The following is a 6,589-nucleotide window of genomic DNA, read 5'->3' as shown; positions in this document are numbered from 1 at the left end:
AAGCTTTCATCATCAAACCTCTTGGATGGCATCTTTAAGTCCATCTTCATTAAGACAAACTGTTGATTAACAAGTGGAAATTTTGGGGCATTCTAAGTGTTCAATAATCTTCCACCTCCAGACCACGAATGGCATACATACCATCCAAATTCTCTCGGTTCAAGAAAATTGAACAGGGGCAGCTGTCATACCCCAAAAATTTGCCCGTTAATTTTGCAAGACATTTTTTAAGGCATCCCAACTTATTTTCCAAGGCATTGACCTTAAAGGAACCAAGACCCAGCTCACAGATGGCCAAATCTAGAAAATGACCCAAACTGGCAAGCTCGCTAGGCGAGCAAATCCTTTGCCTAGCGAATCCTTCGCTACAATACTCGCCTAGCGAAGCTTGCGAATACCAGAAAATTCTGGGCTTCATTCTGAGCCCATTAGGTCACAACAAACCATTATAAATACCAAGGACTTCATTCAGAAAACAGGACGAAAACAGAACGAAAACGGAAGGAAGACGGGAGATAGAGAGAAGGCATAGCAAAACCCTGGAGGCTAACCCAGAGAATTCGGAGCAACCCTAAAGGAAACCCTGAAGGAAGCTCATCCGCATCAAGGTCACCTCCGCCCAACTCAATCCGACTTGCCAATTCAAGGTTGCAATTCAATTGCAAACAGGTTTTGCATTACTATTACCGCTTTATGTTCTTAATTTGCATATGTGATATTATAATTGAATTCATAAACATATCTGAGGCTTTGCATGTGAATTTAAGTGTGCCTGAATATTGTGAATGCTGAACCAAGTGATTTGTGTATTGGACGCCATAAGGCATGCAGCAGGCTGAGGTCATATTGTTCTGAAATTCAAAACCCGCAGCCGCTCGCTAGTACGTCGCTAAGCGAGCATGTAGCGAGTATTCGCTAAGCCTTCGCTAGGCGAGGCAGAGGCGAACGTGACAGTCGCTAATATTTTGGGTGTTCTGTTATGTGCTTATTTGATCTGTTCTATGTTAATCATGCGTTATTTTGCCTGACATTCCTACTGCTGTGTTTTCCTTTGCGGTGCAATCCTCGATTGCACCCCCATTTGGTATTCTGACCTGTGTGCTGAATGTTGTAAGGGTTCACATATTCCCAGGAACAAGTAGCTTGCTAGGTATTCCACTTTATTTGTGGGATACCCTTGTGGGGATTCATCCTAATTATTTAGTTGATTTTGATGTGGAGATTCATCCTAATTGTTTAATCGATTTTAATGTGGAAATTCACTCTAATTACCTAATTGATTACGGCTATCTAATTAATTGTAAAACTTTGCCTTTAAATAAGTGATCTTGGACCTCTCTTTGTTACCCTACGACTCCGGTATTACGGTCATGTCCCGTGAATGTGGGGATACACTTAGCAAAGACCCTTCGATTAAATCATCACGTCCCTATAAAATAAATCATAGTCCCTCGGATGTTGCCTTCGAATATATGATTTCGTCCCTCGATGACCCTTCGTTGTAGCCTACGGTTAAATGATGATCGTCCCTTCGAATGCTAAGGTATCCTTACAAATGTTGCCTTCAATGACCAATCGATGACCCTATGATGACCCTTTTGCATCCAAAGGATAAGACTACTTATTTCTCAATAGTAAGGACAGTTTTACCCTCATAAGGATAGGAAAGGCCCATAAAGACCTTAGGCAGGTATAACTCTTAATTGCCGGCTCACCACCTAAAACATTTTTCATACCTCCCACTTTGCAATTACTAGAAAATCACCACTTGGTATACATTCATACTAGAATCATTGCCAAGTTATATTTTTCTAAACAGCTTTCAAAATTAAACGAGATAAATACTTTGTATATATTCATACATGAATCATTACAAAGTTAAACTCTCTTTTCAAAACATTTTCTAAACAACTCTCACACACTTTTTCAGACAAGAAAAACATAAGTGATCAAGCAATTAAGAGCCCATGGATAACCATGGATACAAAGGGTGCTAACACCTTCCCTTTGTATAATGTACCTCCCGAACCCAAAATCTAATTAAGGTCTTTCCTGTTCTTTTCCACCTTTCCTTATTGGATAAAAGAAAAGTCGGTGGCGACTCTTGCTATCCGCGACATTTGCTTTCCGAAGCAAAACACACAAAGTCAGTTCACCGTATGACAGAACTGGCGACTCTGCTGGGGACCCTTAAAAGGAGAGGTTACCTTAAAAACAAGATCACTTATTCAAATTGTCTGATTTACTTTTAAGGGATTGCTTGGGTATTTTATGCTTGAGTGAAAGATCCTACACTCGGATCTAGTGTACCTTAGGTAAGTAGCAATAGATCATCGCGACTATCCGGCGTATACGGGAATGGTCAAAATGATGGCTACGGTTAATGCGACACTTTGGATGTCCTGATGTTCCTCATGTTTACTTGAGAAAAAATTTGGCTCCCGCGCGGTGTCATCAAAGCATTAACCAGACCTTTAGAACCCTAATTGACTCATCCTAGCCATTAGAAAGTAGTGAGATAACTGACTTCGGTTCCGACTGGGGTTGGTTGAGACTCGATACTACACTCTTTGAGATTGGACTTTGGGGAAGCTTTGGTCAACCACTTGGTGTTGCACTGAAGTGGACTTAAGGAAAGGTCAATGATTTGAGATCCTTCTAGAACCCGGTTACTATTCTAGGACAGGTTGAACCAACCAAACTTCAGTGGGGAGGGTACTTACCTATGGAACTCATGCAAGCCTTAAAACTTAGGGGTGATGGTTGTGTGACTTGCTTGTTATTTACATAACATCATAACATCATAACATCATGGCATTGTACTAACCATTTCAAGGACATAGGGATTTAGCTTTGCTCTGTTAAACAAGTTATGGCTTTCAGGAAGACCATCCGGATCAATCTTGTAACGATCTCTCCTCAACTCAAGGATTTAGTGTCAGAACTTCCCGATCATGCTCAGTTCATCAAGAAACATGGTTCTCTCCTCAATTTGGTTACCACTGGTTTCAAAGAGGATATGATGAGGGTTCTATTCCAGTTCTTCGATCCCAAACATCATTGCTTCACCTTCCCAGATTATCAGTTGGTACCCACATTAGAAGAATTCTCCAGGATGCTTGGGATACCTATCCTTGATCAAACACCTTTCAGTGGTTTAGAAAAGATTCCGAAGTCTGAAGAAGTTGCCGCGGCTTTACACATGACAAAGTCCGATATTGAAACCAATTGGGTAACAAGAAGTGGAGTTAAGGGTTTACTTGCCAAGTTTCTGATAAGTAAGGCCCGAGAATTCTTAAAGGTTATGAATGTTCATGCTTTCGAAGACATTCTAGCGTTACTAATCTATGGTTTGGTTTTATTTCCTAATCCCGACCAATTCGTAGATATGAATGCTATTAAGATATTTCTCACTCATAACCCTGTGCCTACCTTGCTCGGAGACATTTTGCATTCCCTTCACACTCGTACTATGAAAAGGCAAGGGACTCTCATGTGCTATATACCTTTATTGTCTAGGTGGTTTATTTCGCACCTTCCTCAATCAGTCTTGAAGAATGAGCAGAATTTGAAATGGTCTCAAAGGATAATGTCACTCTCCCATTCGGACATCTGTTGGTGTCCTCATCTTGAAGAAAATGTTATCATCATCGACCGTTGTGGAGAATTCTCTAACATACCACTCCTGGGGATAAGAGGAGGTATTACTTATAACCCAACTTTAGCCCTACGCCAGTTTGGTTATGCTCGAAGAGACGGTCCACATGAAATAATCATCCAAGGCACGGCGTTTGACTATGACAACGATTCCCAAGGTCTCCGTCAAAGATTTGTACGAGCTTGGGGCATGGTGAAAAGAAGTACTTTAGGACCGAAAAACTCTATTCCTATGGAACCTTATCTCAGATGGGTACGCGCAAGAGCTCGTGAACTTGGCATGCCATATCTTGCAGTCGGACCGCTGATTATTGAACCAGAAGCTGAAGGAGGTACTTCTCAGATCATTCCTTATCCAGATATGCCTACCGATATTGAAGAGTTGAAGAGATCCTGGATCCAGTTGAGGGAGGAAAGGGATACTTTTGAATCTTAGTTTTGTGCTGAAAGGAAGAAAGTGTTAGAACTCACCAGCCAGCTTAATGAGGAACGAAGACTCAATACATATCTTCGTCCGAAAAGAAGCCGTCCCTGGGAGACTTGAGCTTTTGTTGTATTCTATTATTTATTATAATGAACATTGATTAAAAATTATTAATAAAAGTTTCCCTCTTTTTGGTGGTTTACGCAAAGTTAAATTCCAGGAGTCCTTGAAAACATTTCATACATTGCATAGCATAACTTTGCATAACAGGTATCCTAAAAGATCAATATTCTCACGGTCTTCCTTCTAAACAGAAAAATGGCTCTCGAACAAACTGTCAAAGATCTCCAGGCTCAGAATGCTCAATTCCAGGAGATGATGCTGAGCTTATCCAAGGGGCAGGAGGAACTGAAGGCTCTCTTGCTCGAGAAGAAGAAAGACCAGAAACCTGTGAGTTACATTAACCCGGGAAGAAGGCGTAAAGGACAGGCTGCGGGAATCAAGATTAGACTTCCGAAGGATCAAGAGGAGGAGACAGAAAATGATTCGGAAGATGAGAATGTTGATCCTCTCAACCAGGAGGACGACGAGGAAGATTATGAAGATGAACAGTACTCTCCAAAAGAGGATAAGTATAAGTTGCTGGAAGAACGTATGCTAGCTATGGAGGGTCAAAAGGCGCCCGGTCTGGATTTCGAAAGCTTGGGACTGGTCTCTGATGTGGTCATTCCTCGCAAATTCAAGATTCCCACTTTCACTAAGTACGATGGTGCATCTTGTCCTCAGATGCATCTGAGAGCTTATGAGAGAAAGATTCAGCCGTATACCACTGATAGGAAGCTATGGATCCATTTCTTCCAAGAGAGTCTATCTGGCACACAGTTGGAGTGGTATTATCAGCTCGAGAGCTCTAACATCCGCACCTGGACTGACTTAGCGACGGCTTTCTACAAGCACTACCAGTACAATTCTGAATTGGCGCCTACTCGGCTACAGTTGCAGAATATGACTATGGGATCTAAAGAAAGCTTCAAAGAATATGCTCAAAAATGGAGAGATTTGGCTGGCAAAGTCAAACCCCCCATGGCTGATCGAGAATTAGTGGACATGTTCATGGGTACACTGACTGGTCCATTCTACAGCCATCTACTGGGAAGTTCTTCAATAGGTTTAACCGTTGAAGACCTCACACTTTTCAAAACCTCCATTAGAAAATCACCACTTGGTATACATTCGTACTAGAATCATTGCCAAGTTATATTTTTCTAAACAACTTTCAAAATTAAACGAGATAAATACTTTGTATGCATTCGTACAAGAATCATTACAAAGTTAAACTCTCTTTTCAAAACATTTTCTAAACAGCTCTCACACACTTTTTCAGACAAGAAAAACATAAGTGATCAAGCAATTAAGAGCCCATGGATAACCATGGATACAAAGGGTGCTAACACCTTCCCTTTGTATAATGTATCTTCCGAACCCAAAATCTAATTAAGGTCTTTCCTGTTCTTTTCCACCTTTCTTTATTGGATAAAAGAAAAGTCGGTGGCGACTCTTGCTATCCGCGACATTTGCTTTCCGAAGCAAAACACACAAAGTCAGTTCACCGTATGACAAACATGCTTATATTTCCCCATGACACTGAGGGACTTTTCACCACAGTTGAAAGTTCCAATCATGGTGAAAATGGATTAAAATTAAATAAAAATAAAATTGCGGGTCCCAACCTATCACAATGGGTACTTCAAACAACCGGTGTTGTATGTCTCAACCTATCACAAAGATTACTTTAAATAACTGTTGTTGTATGTCTTTTAATAAATAAATAAAAATAAAAATGTAAGTGCTAGGATTCGAACTCATGACCAAGCGCCACGTTCCACCACGTTTGAATGTTCCAATCGTGGTGAAAAGTGACTTAAAAATAAATGAAAAACAAAAACGTAGGTGCTAGGATTCTAATCGTTGTGAAATGTCTTTTAGTAAATACCAAAAAAAAACGCCCATTTTTTTTATTACCACGGTTAACAGGAAGACTTTGTAAAATGGGTATTACGAAAAGTCTATTTTGTAGTAGTGTTTATTTGTAATATTCATTTATTGATATTGAATGATTAATGATTTTATTGGTTTGTTGTTAATGTTGTGTTAGTAAAATGTTTAATATTGTTGTTATTGTAAGAAAAGTTAATGTAGTTGTTGTTTGTAAAAAGTATAATGTTATTTTTGATGAGATTGAACATTTAATGTTTTTGTTGTCAATGAGATCGATGGTTTTAAGGTTTCATGTTGTTGTTGTTATCCTAATTGTTTCAAACGTGGTTCAAATCATAGGTGTTTAACAACTGGATACTATTCACAAAAGAAGACTTTAAGACGTCTATTAAAGTCAGAAAACTTTGGTTTTTTTCCTTTATTGTTTAATCATTCGTATATGTTTTAGTTTCGTTGTAAAAAAAAGTGTGTCATTTTGGCTTTGGTGTAGATAATGTATATTTTTGATAT

Source organism: Lathyrus oleraceus, chromosome 5 (genome assembly GCF_024323335.1).
Source record: "Lathyrus oleraceus cultivar Zhongwan6 chromosome 5, CAAS_Psat_ZW6_1.0, whole genome shotgun sequence".
NCBI classification, from domain to species: Eukaryota; Viridiplantae; Streptophyta; class Magnoliopsida; order Fabales; family Fabaceae; genus Lathyrus; species Lathyrus oleraceus.
The sequence above is the reverse complement of the archived record's forward strand: the minus strand, read 5'-3'. Positions refer to the sequence as shown.